This window comes from Miniopterus natalensis, chromosome 14, assembly GCF_054644295.1.
Source record: "Miniopterus natalensis isolate mMinNat1 chromosome 14, mMinNat1.hap1, whole genome shotgun sequence".
In the NCBI taxonomy this organism is placed as follows: Eukaryota; Metazoa; Chordata; class Mammalia; order Chiroptera; family Miniopteridae; genus Miniopterus; species Miniopterus natalensis.
Window position 1 is genome coordinate 2,110,492 of NC_142094.1, and position 17,812 is coordinate 2,128,303.

The following is a 17,812-nucleotide window of genomic DNA, read 5'->3' on the forward strand; positions in this document are numbered from 1 at the left end:
AACCTAACCGGATCTCTAACACTAGCCCTCAACATAACCCTAACCCTAGGTCCAATCGGAACCCTAACCGGATCTCTAACCCTAACCCTCAACATAACCCTAACCCTAGGTCCAATCGGAACCCTAACCTGATCTCTAACCCTAGCCCTCAACATAACCCTAACCCTAGGTCCAATCGGAACCGTAAACGGAACTCGAACCCTAGCCCTCAACATAACCCTAACCCTAGGTCCAATCAGAACCCTAACCGGATCTCTAACCCTAGCCCTCAACACAACACTAACCCTGGGTCCAACCGTAACCCTTACCGGATGTCTAACCCTAGCCCTCAACATAACCCTAACCCTGGGTCCAATCGGAACCCTAACCGGAACTCTAACCCTAGCCCTCAACATAACCATAACACTAGGTCCAATCGGAACCCTAACCGGATATCTATCCCTAGCCCTCAACATAACCCTAACCCTAGGTCCAATCGGAACCCTAACCGGATCTCTAACCCTAGCCCTCAACATAAACCTAACCCTAGGTCCAATCGTAACCCTAACCGGATCCCTAACCCTAGCACTCAACATAACCCTAAACCTAGGTCCAATCCGAAACATAACCGGATCTCTAAACCTAGCCCTCAACATAACCCTAACCCTAGGTCCAATCGGAACCCTAACCGGACCTCTAAACCTAGCCCTCAACATAACCCTAACCCTAGGACCAATCGGAACCCTAACCGGATCTGTATACCTAGCCCTCAACATAATCCTAACCCTAGGTCCAATCGGAACCCTAACCGGATCTCTATACCTAGCCCTCAACATAACCCTAACCCTAGGTCCAATCGGAACCCTAACCGGATCTCTAACCCTAGCCCTCAACATAACCCTAACCCTAGGTCCAATCGGAACCCTAACCGGATCTGTATACCTAGCCCTCAACATAACCCTAACCCTAGGTCCAATCGGAACCCTAACCGGATCTGTATACCTAGTCCTCAACATAACCCTAACCCTAGGTCCAATCGGAACACTAACCGGATCTCTAACCCTAGCCCTCAACATAACCCTAACCCTAGGTCCACTCGGAACCCTAACCGGATCTCTAACCCTCGCCCTCAACATAACCCTAACCCTAGGTCCAATCGGAACACTAACCGGATCTCTAACCCTAGCCCTCAACATAACCCTGACCCTAGGTCCAATCGGAACCCTAACAGGAACTCTAACCCTAGCCCTCAAAATAACCCTATCCCTAGGTCCAATCGGAACCCTAACCGGAACTCTAACCCTAGCCCTCAACATAACCCTAACCCTAGGTCCAATCCGAACCCTAACCGGATATCTATCCCTAGCCCTCAACATAACCCTAACCCTAAGTCCAAACGGAACCCTAACAGGATCTCTAACCCTAGCCCTCAACATAACCCTAACCCTAGGTCCAATCGGAACCCTAAATGGATATCTAACCCTAGCCCTCAACGTAACCATTAACCCTAGGTGCAATCGGAACCCTAACCGGGTATCTAACCCTAGCCCTCAACATAACCCTAACCCTAGGTCCAATCGGAACCCTAACGGGATCTCTACCCCTCGCCCTCAACATAACCCTAACCCTAGGTCCAATCGGAAGCCTAAACGGATCTCTAACCCTAGCCCTCAACATAACCCTAACCCTAGGTCGAATCGGAACCCTAACCGGATCTCTAACCCTAGTCCTCAACATAACCCTAACCCTAGGTCCAATCGGAACCCTAACCGGATCTCTAACCCTAGTCCTCAACATAACCCTAACCCTAGGTCCAATCGGAAGCCTAAACGGATCTCTAACCCTAGCCCTCAACATAACCCTAACCCTAGTTCGAATCGGAACCCTAACCGGATCTCTAACCCTAGTCCTCAACATAACCCTAACCCTAGGTCCAATCGGAACCCTAACCGGATCTGTATACCTAGCCCTCAACATAACCCTAACCCTAGGTCCAATCGGAAACCTAACCGGATCTCTAACCCTAGGCCTTAACATAACCCTAACCCTAGGTCCAATCGGAACCCTAAGCGGATCTGTATACCTAGCCCTCAACATAACCCTAACCCTAGGTCCAATAGGAAACCTAACCGGATCTCTAACACTAGCCCTCAACATAACCCTAACCCTAGGTCCAATCGGAACCCTAACCGGATCTCTAACCCTAACCCTCAACATAACCCTAACCCTAGGTCCAATCGGAACCCTAACCTGATCTCTAAACCTAGCCCTCAACATAACCCTAACCCTAGGTCCAATCGGAATCGTAAACGGAACTCTAACCCTAGCCCTCAACATAACCCTAACCCTAGGTCCAATCGGAACCCTAACCGGATCTCTAACCCTAACCCTCAACATAACCCTAACCCTAGGTCCAATCGGTACCCTAACCTGATCTCTAACCCTAGCCCTCAACATTACCCTAACCCTAGGTCCAATCGGAACCGTAAACGGAACTCTAACCCTAGCCCTCAACATAACCCTAACCCTAGGTCTAATCAGAACCCTAACCGGATCTCTAACCCTAGCCCACAACAAAACCCTAACCCTGGGTCCAACCGTAACCCTTACCGTATCTCTAACCCTACCCCTCAACATAACCCTAACCCTAGGTCCAATCGGAACCCTAACCGGAACTCTAACCGTAGCCCTCAACATAACCCTAACACTAGGTCCAATCGGAACCCTAACCAGATATCTATCCCTAGCCCTCAACATAACCCAAACCCTAGGTCCAATCGGAACCCTAACCGGATCTCTAACCCTAGCCCTCAACATAACCCTAACCCTAGGTCCAATCGTAACCCTAACCGGATCCCTAACCCTAGCCCTCAACATAACCCTAACCCTAGGTCCAATCCGAAACATAACCGGATCTCTAAACCTAGCCCTCAACATAACCCTAACCCTAGGTCCAATCGGAACCCTAACCGGACCTCTAAACCTAGCCCTCAACATAACCCTAACCCTAGGTCCAATCGGAACCCTAACCGGATCTGTATACCTAGCCCTCAACATAACCCTAACCCTAGGTCCAATCAGAACCCTAACCGGATCTGTATACCTAGCCCTCAACATAACCCTAACCCTAGGTCCAATCCGAACCCTAACCGGATCTCTAAACCTAGCCCTCAACATAACCCTAACCCTAGGTCCAATCGGAACCCTAACCGGATCTCTAACCCTAGCCCTCAACATTACCCTAACCCTAGGTCCACTCGGAACCGTAACCGGATCTCTAAACCTCGCCCTCAACATAACCCTAACCCTACGTCCAAACGGAACCCTAACCGGATCTCTAACCCTAGCCCTCAACATAACCATAACCCTAGGTCCAATTGGAACCCTAACCGGAACTCTAACCCTAGCCCTCAAAATAACCCTAACCCTAGGTCCAATCGGAACCCTAACCGGAACTCTAACCCTAGCCCTCAACATAACCCTAACCCTAGGTCCAATCCGAACCCTAACCGGATATCTATCCCTAGCCCTCAACATAACCCTAACCCTAAGTCCAATCGGAACCCTAACAGGATCTCTAACCCTAGCCCTCAACATTACCCTAACCCTAGGTCCAATCGGAACCCTAAATGGATATCTAACCCTAGCCCTCCACGTAACCATTAACCCTAGGTGCAATCGGAACCCTAACCGGATATCTAACCCTAGCCCTCAACATAACCCAAACCCTAGGTCCAATCTGAACCCTAACGGGATCTCTACCCCTCGCCGTCAACATAACCCTAACCCTAGGTCCAATCGGAACGCTAACCGGATCTCTAACCCTAGCCCTCAACATAACCCTAACCCTAGGTCCAATCCGAAACATAACCGGATCTCTAAACCTAGCCCTAAACATAACCCTAACCCTAGGTCCAATCGTATTCCTAACCGGAACTCTAACCCTAGACCTCAACATAACCCTAACCCTAGGTCCAATCGGAACCCTAACCGGATCTGTATTCCTAGCCCTCAACATAACCCTAACCCTAGGTCCAATCGGAACCCTAACCGGATCTGTATATCTAGCCCTCAACATAACCCTAAACCTAGGTCCAATCGGAACCCTAACCGGATCTCTAACCCTAGCCCTCAACATAACCCTAACCCTAGGTCCAATCGGAACCCTAACCGGATCTGTATACCTAGCCCTCAACATAACCCTAACCCTAGGTCCAATCGGAACCCTAACCGGATCTGTATACCTAGCCCTAAACATAACCCTAACCCTAGGTCCAATCGGAACCCTAACCGGACCTCTAACCCTAGCCCTCAACATAACCCTAACCCTAGGTCCAATCGGAACCCTAACCGGATCTGTATACCTAGCCCTCAACATAACCCTAACACTAGGTCCAATCGGAACCCTATCCGGATCTGTATACCTAGCCCTCAACATAACCCTAACCCTAGGTCCAATCGGAACCCTAACCGGATCTCTAACCCTAGCCCTCAACATAACCCTAACCCTAGGTCCAATCGGAACCCTAACCGGATCTGTATACCTAGCCCTCAACATAACCCTAACCCTAGGTCCAATCGGAACCCTAACCGGATCTCTAACCCTAGCCCTCAACATAACCCTGACCCTAGGTCCAATCGGAACCCTAATCGGAACTCTAACCCTAGCCCTCAAAATAACCCTAACCCTAGGTCCAATCGGAACCCTAACCGGAACTCTAACCCTAGCCCTCAACATAACCCTAACCCTAGGTCCAATCCGAACCCTAAATGGATATCTAACCCTAGCCCTCAACGTAACCATTAACCCTAGGTGCAATCGGAACCCTAACCGGATATCTAACCCTAGCCCTCAACATAACCCTAACCCTAGGTCCAATCGGAACCCTAACGGGATCTCTACCCCTCGCCCTCAACATAACCCTAACCCTAGGTCCAATCGGAACCCTAAACGGATCTCTAACCCTATCCCTCAACATAACCCTAACCCTAGGTCCAATCAGAACCCTAAACGGATCTCTAACCCTAGCCCTCAACATAACCCTAACCCTAGGTCGAATCGGAACCCTAACCGGAACTCTAACCCTAGTCCTCAACATAACCCTAACCCTAGGTCCAATCGGAACCCTAACCGGATCTGTATACCTAGCCCTCAACATAACCCTAACCCTAGGTCCAATCGGAAACCTAACCGGATCTCTAACCCTAGCCCTTAACATAACCCTAACCCTAGGTCCAATCGGAACCCTAAGCGGATCTGTATACCTAGCCCTCAACATAACCCTAACCCTAGGTCCAATAGGAAACCTAACCGGATCTCTAACACTAGCCCTCAACATAACCCTAACCCTAGGTCCAATCGGAACCCTAACCGAATCTCTAACCTTAACCCTCAACAGAACCCTAACCCTAGGTCCAATCGGAACCCTAACCTGATCTCTAACCCTAGCCCTCAACATAACCCTAACCCTAGGTCCAATCGGAACCGTAAAAGGAACTCTAACCCTAGCCCTCAACATAACCCTAACCCTAGGTCCAATCGGAACTCTAACCGGATCTGTATACCTAGGCCTCATCATAACCCTAACCCTAGGTCCAATCGGAAACCTAACCGGATCTCTAACACTAGCCCTCAACATAACCCTAACCCTAGGTCCAATCGGAACTCTAACCGGATCTCTAACCCTAACCCTCAACATAACCCTAACCCTAGGTTCAATCGGAACCCTAACCGGATCTCTAACCCTAGCCCTCAACATAACCCTAACCCTAGGTCCACTCGGAACCCTAACCGGATCTCTAAACCTCGCCCTCAACATAACCCTAACCCTAGGTCCAAACGGAACCCTAACCGGATCTCTAACCCTAGCCCTCAACATAACGCTAACCCTAGGTCCAATCGGAACCCTAACCGGAACTCTAACCCTAGCCCTCAAAATAACCCTAACCCTAGGTCCAATCGGAACCCTAACCGGAACTCTAACCCTAGCCCTCAACATAACCCTAACCCTAGGACCACTCGGAACCCTAACCGGATCTCTAACCCTCGCCCTCAACATAACCCTAACCCTGGGTCCAATCGAAACCCTAACCGGATCTCTAACCCTAGCCCTCAACATAACCCTAACCCTAGGTCCAATTGGAACCCTAACCGGAACTCTAACCCTAGCCCTCAAAATAACCCTAACCCTAGGTCCAATCGGAACCCTAACCGGAACTCTAAACCTAGCCCTCAAAATAACCCTAACCCTAGGTCCAATCGGAACCCTAAATGGATATCTAACCCTAGCCCTCAACGTAACCATTAAACCTAGGTGCAATCGGAACCCTAACCGGATATCTAACCCTAGCCCTCAACATAACCCTAACCCTAGGTCCAATCGGAACCCTAACGGGATCTCTACCCCTCGCCCTCAACATAACCCTAACCCTAGGTCCAATTGGAACCCTAAACGGATCTCTAACCCTAGCCCTCAACATAACCCTAACCCTAGGTCGAATCGGAACCCTAAACGGATCTCTAACCCTAGCCCTCAACATAACCCTAACCCTAGGTCGAATCGGAACCCTAACCGGATCACTAACCCTAGTCCTCAACATAACTCTAACCCTAGGTCCAATCGGAACCCTAAACGGATCTGTATACCTAGCCCTCAACATAACCCTAACCCTAGGTCCAATCGGAAACCTAACCGGATCTCTAACCCTAGCCCTTAACATAACCCTAACCCTAGGTCCAATCGGAACCCTAAGCGGATCTGTATACCTAGCCCTCAACATAACTCTAACCCTAGGTCCAATAGGAAACCTAACCGGATCTCTAACACTAGCCCTCAACATAACCCTAACCCTAGGTCCAATCGGAACCCTAACCGGATCTCTAACCCTAACCCTCAACATCACCCTAACCCTAGGTCCAATCGGAACCCTAACCTGATCTCTAACCCTAGCCCTCAACATAACCCTAACCCTAGGTCCAATCGGAACGCTAACCGTATCTGTATACCTAGGCCTCAACATAACCCTAACCCTAGGTCCAATCGGAAACCTAACCGGATGTCTAACACTAGCCCTCAACATAACCCTAACCCTAGGTCCAATCGGAACCCTAACCGGATCTCTAACCCTAACCCTCAACATAACCCTAACCCTAGGTCCAATCGGAACCCTAACCTGATCTCTAACCCTAGCCCTCAACATAACCCTAACCCTAGGTCCAATCGGAACCGTAAACGGAACTCGAACCCTAGCCCTCAACATAACCCTAACCCTAGGTCCAATCAGAACCCTAACCGGATCTCTAACCCTAGCCCTCAACACAACACTAACCCTGGGTCCAACCGTAACCCTTACCGGATCTCTAACCCTAGCCCTCAACATAACCCTAACCCTGGGTCCAATCGGAACCCTAACCGGAACTCTAACCCTAGCCCTCAACATGACCCTAACACTAGGTCCAATCGGAACCCTAACCGGATATCTATCCCTAGCCCTCAACATAACCCTAACCCTAGGTACAATCGGAACCCTAACCGGATCTCTAACCCTAGCCCTCAACATAAACCTAACCCTAGGTCCAATCGTAACCTTAACCGGATCCCTAACTCTAGCCCTCAACATAACCCTAAACCTAGGTCCAATCCGAAACATAACCGGATCTCTAAACCTAGCCCTCAACATAACCCTAACCCTAGGTCCAATCGGAACCCTAACCGGACCTCTAAACCTAGCCCTCAACATAACCCTAACCCTAGGTCCAATCGGAACCCTAACCGGATCTGTATACCTAGCCCTCAACATAACCCTAACCCTAGGTCCAATCGGAACCCTAACCGGATCTGTATACCTAGCCCTCAACATAACCCTAACCCTAGGTCTAATCGGAACCCTAACCGGATCTCTAACCCTAGCCCTCAACATAACCCTAACCCTAGGTCCAATCGGAACCCTAACCGGATCTGTATACCTAGCCCTCAACATAACCCTAAACCTAGGTCCAATCGGAACCCTAACCGGATCTGTATACCTAGCCCTCAACATAACCCTAACCCTAGGTCCAATCGGAACACTAACCGGATCTCTAACCCTAGCCCTAAACATAACCCTAACCCTAGGTCCACTCGGAACCCTAACCGGATCTCTAACCCTCGCCCTCAACATAACCCTAACCCTAGGTCCAATCGGAACCCTAACCGGATCTCTAATCTTGCCCTCAACATAACCCTGACCCTAGGTCCAATCGGAACCCTAACAGGAACTCTCACCCTAGCCCTCAAAATAACCCTAACCCTAGGTCCAATCGGAACCCTAACCGGAACTCTAACCCTAGCCCTCAACATAACCCTAACCCTAGGTCCAATCCGAACCCTAACCGGATATCTATCCCTAGCCCTCAACATAACCCTAACCCTAAGTCCAAACGGAATCCTAACAGGATCTCTAACCCTAGCCCTCAACATAACCCTAACCCTAGGTCCAATCGGAACCCTAACGGGATCTCTACCCCTCGCCCTCAACATAACCCTAACCCTAGTTCGAATCGGAACCCTAACCGGATCTCTAACCCTAGTCCTCGACATAACCCTAACCCTAGGTCCAATCGGAACCCTAACCGGATCTGTATACCTAGCCCTCAACATAACCCTAACCCTAGGTCCAATCGGAAACCTAACCGGATCTCTAACCCTAGCCCTTAACATAACCCTAACCCTAGGTCCAATCGGAACCCTAAGCGGATCTGTATACCTAGCCCTCAACATAACCCTAACCCTAGGTCCAATAGGAAACCTAACCGGATCTCTAACACTAGCCCTCAACATAACCCTAACCCTAGGTCCAATCGGAACCCTAACCGGATCTCTAACCCTAACCCTCAACATAACCCTAACCCTAGGTCCAATCGGAACCCTAACCTGATCTCTAAACCTAGCCCTCAACATAACCCTAACCCTAGGTCCAATCGGAACCGTAAACGGAACTCTAACCCTAGCCCTCAACATAACCCTAACCCTAGGTCCAATCGGAACGCTAACCGGATCTGTATACCTAGGCCACAACATAACCCTAACCCTAGGTCCAATCGGAAACCTAACCGGATCTCTAACACTACCCCTCAACATAACGCTAACCCTAGGTCCAATCGGAACCCTAACCGGATCTCTAACCCTAACCCTCAACATTACCCTAACCCTAGGTCCAATCGGAACCCTAACCTGATCTCTAACCCTAGCCCTCAACATAACCCTAACCCTAGGTCCAATCGGAACCGTAAACGGAACTCTAACCCTAGCCCTCAACATAACCCTAACCCTAGGTCCAATCAGAACCCTAACCGGATCTCTAACCCTAGCCCACAACACAACCCTAACCCTGGGTCCAACCGTAACCCTTACCGGATCTCGAACCCTAGCCCTCAACATAACCCTAACCCTAGGTCCAATCGGATCCCTAACCGGAACTCTAACCGTAGCCCTCAACATAACCCTAACACTAGGTCCAATCGGAACCCTAACCGGATATCTATCCCTAGCCCTCAACATAACCCAAACCCTAGGTCCAATCGGAACCCTAACCGGATCTCTAACCCTAGCCCTCAACATAACCCTAACCCTAGGTCCAATCGTAACCCTAACCGGATCCCTAACCCTAGCCCTCAACATAACCCTAACCCTAGGTCCAATCCGAAACATAACCGGATCTCTAAACCGAGCCCTCAACATAACCCTAACCCTAGGTCCAATCGGAACCCTAACCGGACCTCTAAACCTAGCCCTCAACATAACCCTAACCCTAGGTCCAATCGGAACCCTAACCGGATCTGTATACCTAGCCCTCAACATAACCCTAACCCTAGGTCCAATCGGAACCCTAACCGGATCTGTATACCTAGCCCTCAACATAACCCTAACCCTAGGTCCAATCGGAACCCTAACCGGATCTCTAAACCTAACCCTCAACATAACCCTAACCCTAGGTCCAATCGGAACCCTAACCGGATCTCTAACCCTAGCCCTCAACATTACCCTAACCCTAGGTCCACTCGGAACCGTAACCGGATCTCTAAACCTCGCCCTCAACATAACCCTAACCCTAGGTCCAAACGGAACCCTAACCGGATCTCTAACCCTAGCCCTCAACATAACCATAACCCTAGGTCCAATCGGAACCCTAACCGGAACTCTAACCCTAGCCCTCAAAATAACCCTAACCCTAGGTCCAATCGGAACCCTAACCGGAACTCTAACCCTAGCCCTCAACATAACCCTAACCCTAGGTCCAATCCGAACCCTAACCGGATATCTATTTCTAGCCCTCAACATAACCCTAACCCTAAGTCCAATCGGAACCCTAACAGCAACTCTAACCCTAGCCCTCAACGTTACCCTAACCCTAGGTCCAATCGGAACCCTAAATGGATATCTAACCCTAGCCCTCCACGTAACCATTAACCCTAGGTGCAATCGGAACCCTAACCGGATATCTAACCCTAGCCCTCAACATAACCCAAACCCTAGGTCCAATCGGAACCCTAACGGGATCTCTACCCCTCGCCGTCAACATAACCCTAACCCTAGGTCCAATCGGAACGCTAACCGGATCTCTAACCCTAGCCCTCAACATAACCCTAACCCTAGGTCCAATCCGAAACATAACCGGATCTCTAAACCTAGCCCTAAACATAACCCTAACCCTAGGTCCAATCGTATCCCTAACCGGAACTCTAACCCTAGACTTCAACATAACCCTAACCCTAGGTCCAATCGGAACCCTAACCGGATCTGTATTCCTAGCCCTCAACATAACCCTAACCCTAGGTCCAATCGGTACCCTAACCGGATCTGTATACCTAGCCCTCAACATAACCCTAACCCTAGGTCCAATCGGAACCCTAACGGGATCTCTAACCCTAGCCCTCAACATAACCCTAACCCTAGGTCCAATCCGAACCCTAACCGGATCTGTATACCTAGCCCTCAACATAACCCTAACCCTAGATCCAATCGGAACCCTAACCGGATCTGTATACCTAGCCCTCAACATAACCCTAAACCTAGGTCCAATCGGAACCCTAACCGGATCTCTAACCCTAGCCCTCAACATAACCCTAACTCTAGGTCCACTCGGAACCCTAACCAGATCTCTAACCCTCGCCCTCAACATAACCCTAACCCTGGGTCCAATCGGAACCCTAACCGGATCTCTAACCCTAGCCCTCAACATAACCCCAACCCTAGGTCCAATAGGAAACCTAACCAGATCTCTAACACTAGCCCTCAACATAACCCTAGCCCTAGGTCCAATCGGAACCCTAACCGGATCTCTAACCCTAACCCTCAACATAACCCTAACCCTAGGTCCAATCGGAACCCTAACCTGATCTCTAACCCTAGCCCTCAACATAACCCTAACCCTAGGTCCAATCGGAACCGTAAACGGAACTCTAACCCTAGCCCTCAACATAACCCTAACCCTAGGTCCAATCGGAACGCTAACCGGATCTGTATACCTAGGCCTCAACATAACCCTAACCCTAGGTCCAATCGGAAACCTAACCGAATCTCTAACACTAGCCCTCAACATAACCCAAACCCTAGGTCCAATCGGAACCCTAACCGGATCTCTAACCCTAACCCTCAACATAACCCTAACCCTAGGTCCAATCGGAACCCTAACCGGAACTCTAACCCTAGCCCTCAACATAACCCTAACCCTAGGTCCAATCCGAACCCTAACCGGATATCTATCCCTAGCCCTCAACATAACCCTAACCCTAAGTCCAATCGGAACCCTAACAGGATCTCTAACCCTAGCCCTCAACATAACCCTAACCCTAGGTCCAATCGGAACCCTAAATGGAATTCTAACCCTAGCCCTCAACGTAACCATTAACCCTAGGTGCAATCGGAACCCTAACCGGATATCTAACCCTAGCCCTCAACATAACCCTAACCCTAGGTCCAATCGGAACCCTAACGGGATCTCTACCCCTCGCCCTCAATATAACCCTAACCCTAGGTCCAATCGGAACCCTAACCTGATCCCTAACCCTAGCCCTCAACATAACCCTAACCCTAGGTCCAATCGGAACCGTAAACGGAACTCTAACCCTAGCCCTCAACATAACCCTAACCCTAGGTCCAATCAGAACCCTAACCGGATCTCTAACCCTAGCCCACAACACAACCCTAACCCTGGGTCCAACCGTAACCCTTACCGGATCTCTAACCCTAGCCCTCAACATAACCCTAACCCTAGGTCCAATCGGAACCCTAACCGGAACTCTAACCGTAGCCCTCAACATAACCCTAACACTAGGTCCAATCGGAACCCTAACCGGATATCTATCCCTACCCCTCAACATAACCCAAACCCTAGGTCCAATCGGAACCCTAACCGGATCTGTAACCCTCGCCCTCAACATAACCCTAACCCTAGGTCCAATCGTAACCCTAACCGGATCCCTAACCCTAGCCCTCAACATAACCCTAACCCTAGGTCCAATCCGAAACATAACCGGATCTCTAAACCTAGCCCTCAACATAACCCTAACCCTAGGTCCAATCGGAACCCTAACCGGACCTCTAAACCTAGCCCTCAACATAACCCTAACCCTAGGTCCAATCGGAACCCTAACCGGATCTGTATACCTAGCCCTCAACATAACCCTAACCCTAGGTCCAATCGGAACCCTAACCGGATCTGTATACCTAGCCCTCAACATAACCCTAACCCTAGGTCCAATCGGAACCCTAACCGGATCTCTAACCCTAGCCCTCAACATTACCCTAACCCTAGGTCCACTCGGAACCGTAACCGGATCTCTAAACCTCGCCCTCAACATAACCCTAACCCTAGGTCCAAACGGAACCCTAACCTGATCTCTAACCCTAGCCCTCAACATAACCATTACCCTAGGTCCAATCGGAACCCTAACCGGAACTCTAACCCTAGCCCTCAACATAACCCTAACCCTAGGTCCAATCGGAACCCTAACCGGATCTCTAACCCTAGCCCTCAACATTACCCTAACCCTAGGTCCACTCGGAACCGTAACCGGATCTCTAAACCTCGCCCTCAACATAACCCTAACCCTAGGTCCAAACGGAACCCTAACCGGATATCTATCCCTAGCCCTCAACATAACCCAAACCCTAGGTCCAATGGGAACCCTAACCGGATCTGTAACCCTAGCCCTGAACATAACCCTAACCCTAGGTCCAATCGTAACCCTAACCGGATCCCTAACCCTAGCCCTCAACATAACCCTAACCCTAGGTCCAATCCGAAACATAACCGGATCTCTAAACCTAGCCCTCAACATAACCCTAACCCTAGGTCCAATCGGAACCCTAACCCGACCTCTAAACCTAGCCCTCAACATAACCCTAACCCTAGGTCCAATCGGAACCCTAACCGGATCTGTATACCTAGCCCTCAACATAACCCTAACCCTAGGTCCAATCGGAACCCTAACCGGATCTGTATACCTAGCCCTCAACATAACCCTAACCCTAGGTCCAATCGGAACCCTAACCGGATCTCTAACCCTAGCCCTCAACATTACCCTAACCCTAGGTCCACTCGGAACCGTAACCGGATCTCTAAACCTCGCCCTCAACATAACCCTAACCCTAGGTCCAAACGGAACCCTAACCGGATCTCTAACCCTAGCCCTCAACATAACCATAACCCTAGGTCCAATCGGAACCCTAACCGGAACTCTAACCCTAGCCCTCAACATAACCCTAACCCTAGGTCCAATCGGAACCCTAACCGGATCTCTAACCCTAGCCCTCAACATTACCCTAACCCTAGGTCCACTCGGAACCGTAACCGGATCTCTAAACCTCGCCCTCAACATAACCCTAACCCTAGGTCCAAACGGAACCCTAACCGGATCTCTAACCCTAGCCCTCAACATAACCATAACCCTAGGTCCAATCGGAACCCTAACCGGAACTCTAACCCTAGCCCTCAAAATAACCCTAACCCTAGGTCCAATCGGAACCCTAACCGGAACTCTAACCCTAGCTCTCAACATAACCCTAACCCTAGGTCCAATCCGAACCCTAACCGGATATCTATACCTAGCCCTCAACATAACCCTAACCCTAAGTCCAATCGGAACCCTAACAGCATCTCTAACCCTAGCCCTCAACGTTACCCTAACCCTAGGTCCAATCGGAACCCTAAATGGATATCTAACCCTAGCCCTCCACGTATCCATTAACCCTAGGTGCAATCGGAACCCTAACCGGATATCTAACCCTAGCCCTCAACATAACCCAAACCCTAGGTCCAATCGGAACCCTAACGGGATCTCTACCCCTCGCCGTCAACATAACCCTAACCCTAGGTCCAATCGGAACGCTAACCGGATCTCTAACGCTAGCCCTCAACATAACCCTAACCCTAGGTCCAATCCGAAACATAACCGGATCTCTAAACCTAGCCCTAAACATAACCCTAACCCTAGGTCCAATCGTATCCCTAACCGGAACTCTAACCCTAGACCTCAACATAACCCTAACCCTAGGTCCATTCGGAACCCTAACCGGATCTGTATTAATAGCCCTCAACATAACCCTAACCCTAGGTCCAATCGGAACCCTAACCGGATCTGTATACCTAGCCCTCAACATAACCCTAACCCTAGGTCCAATCGGAACCCTAATCGGATCTCTAACCCTAGCCCTCAACATAACCCTAACCCTAGGTCCAATCCGAACCCTAACCGGATCTGTATACCTAGCCCTCAACATAACCCTAACCCTAGGTCCAATCGGAACCCTAACCGGATCTGTATACCTAGCCCTCAACATAACCCTAACCCTAGGTCCAATCGGAACCCTAACCGGATCTCTAACCCTAGCCCTCAACATAACCCTAACCCTAGGTCCACTCGGAACCCTAACCGGATCTCTAACCCTCGCCCTCAACATAACCCTAACCCTGGGTCCAATCGGAACCCTAACCGGATCTCTAACCCTAGCCCTCAAAATAACCCTAACCCTAGGTCCAATCGGAACCCTAACCGGAACTCTAACCCTAGCCCTCAACATAACCCTAACCCTAGGTCCAATCCGAACCCTAACCGGATATCTATCCCTAGCCCTCAACATAACCCTAACCCTAGGTCCAATCGGAACCCTAAATGGATATCTAACCCTAGCCCTCAACGTAACCATTAACCCTAGGTGCAATCGGAACCCTAACCGGATATCTAACCCTAGCCCTCAACATAACCCTAACCCTAGGTCCAATCGGAACCCTAACGGGATCTCTACCCCTCGCCCTCAACATAACCCTAACCCTAGGTCCAATCGGAACCCTAAACGGATCTCTAACCCTAGCCCTCAACATAACCCTAACCCTAGGTCGAATCGGAACCCTAAACGGATCTCTAACCCTAGCCCTCAACATAACCCTAACCCTAGGTCGAATCGGAACCCTAACGGGATTTCTAACCCTAGTCCTCAACATAACCTTAACCCTAGGTCCAATCGGAACCCTAAACGGATCTGTATACCTAGCCCTCAACATAACCCTAACCCTAGGTCCAATCGGAAACCTAACCGGATCTCTAACCCTAGCCCTTAACATAACCCTAACCCTAGGTCCAATCGGAACCCTAAGCGGATCTGTATACCTAGCCCTCAACATAACTCTAACCCTAGGTCCAATAGGAAACCTAACCAGATCTCTAACACTAGCCCTCAACATAACCCTAGCCCTAGGTCCAATCGGAACCCTAACCGGATCTCTAACCCTAACCCTCAACATAACCCTAACCCTAGGTCCAATCGGAACCCTAACCTGATCTCTAAACCTAGCCCTCAACATAACCCTAACCCTAGGTCCAATCGGAACCGTAAACGGAACTCTAACCCTAGCCCTCAACATAACCCTAACCCTAGGTCCAATCGGAACGCTAACCGGATCTGTATACCTAGGCCTCAACATAACCCTAACCCTAGGTCCAATCAGAAACCTAACCGGATCTCTAACACTAGCCCTCAACATAACCCAAACCCTAGGTCCAATCGGAACCCTAACCGGATCTCTAACCCTAACCCTCAACATAACCCTAACCCTAGGTCCAATCGGAACCCTAACCGGAACTCTAACCCTAGCCCTCAACATAACCCTAACCCTAGGTCCAATCTGAACCCTAACCGGATATCTATCCCTAGCCCTCAACATAACCCTAACCCTAAGTCCAATCGGAACCCTAACAGGATCTCTAACCCTAGCCCTCAACATAACCCTAACCCTAGGTCCAATCGGAACCCTAAATGGATATCTAACCCTAGCCCTCAACGTAACCATTAACCCTAGGTGCAATCGGAACCCTAACCGGATATCTAACCCTAGCCCTCAACATAACCCTAACCCTAGGTCCAATCGGAACCCTAACGAGATCTCTACCCCTCGCCCTCAACATAACCCTAACCCTAGGTCCAATCGGAACCCTAAACGGATCTCTAACCCTAGCCCTCAACATAACCCTAACCGTAGGTCGAATCGGAACCCTAAACGGATCTCTAACCCTAGCCCTCAACATAACCCTAACCCTAGGTCGAATCGGAACCCTAACCGGATCTCTAACCCTAGTCCTCAACATTACCCTAACCCTAGATCCAATCGGAACCCTAAACGGATCTGTATACCTAGCCCTCAACATAACCCTAACCCTAGGTCCAATCGGAAACCTAACCGAATCTCTAACCCTAGCCCTTAACATAACCCTAACCCTAGGTCCAATCGGAACCCTAAGCGGATCTGTATACCTAGCCCTCAACATTACTCTAACCCTAGGTCCAATAGGAAACCTAACCGGATCTCTAACACTAGCCCTCAACATAACCCTAACCCTAGGTCCAATCGGAACCCTAACCGGATCTCTAACCCTAACCCTCAACATAACCCCAACCCTAGGTCCAATCGGAACCCTAACCTGATCTCTAACCCTAGCCCTCAACATAACCCTAACCCTAGGTCCAATCGGAACCGTAAACGGAACTCTAACCCTAGCCCTCAACATAACCCTAACCCTAGGTCCAATCGGAACGCTAACCGGATCTGTATACCTAGGCCTCAACATAACCCTAACCCTAGGTCCAATCGGAAACCTAACCGGATCTCTAACACTAGCCCTCAACATAACCCTAACCCTAGGTCCAATCGGAACCCTAACCGGATCTCTAACCCTAACCCTCAACATAACCCTAACCCTAGGTCCAATCGGAACCCTAACCTGATCTCTAACCCTAGCCCTCAACATAACCCTAACCCTAGGTCCAATCGGAACCGTAAACGGAACTCGAACCCTAGCCCTCAACATAACCCTAACCCTAGGTCCAATCAGAACCCTAACCGGATCTCTAACCATAGCCCTCAACACAACACTAACCCTGGGTCCAACCGTAACCCTTACCGGATGTCTAACCCTAGCCCTCAACATAACCCTAACCCTGGGTCCAATCGGAACCCTAACCGGAACTCTAACCCTAGCCCTCAACATAACCATAACACTAGGTCCAATCGGAACCCTAACCGGATATCTATCCCTAGCCCTCAACATAACCCTAACCCTAGGTCCAATCGGAACCCTAACCGGATCTCTAACCCTAGCCCTCAACATAAACCTAACCCTAGGTCCAATCGTAACCCTAACCGGATCCCTAACCCTAGCACTCAACATAACCCTAAACCTAGGTCCAATCCGAAACATAACCGGATCTCTAAACCTAGCCCTCAACATAACCCTAACCCTAGGTCCAATCGGAACCCTAACCGGACCTCTAAACCTAGCCCTCAACATAACCCTAAC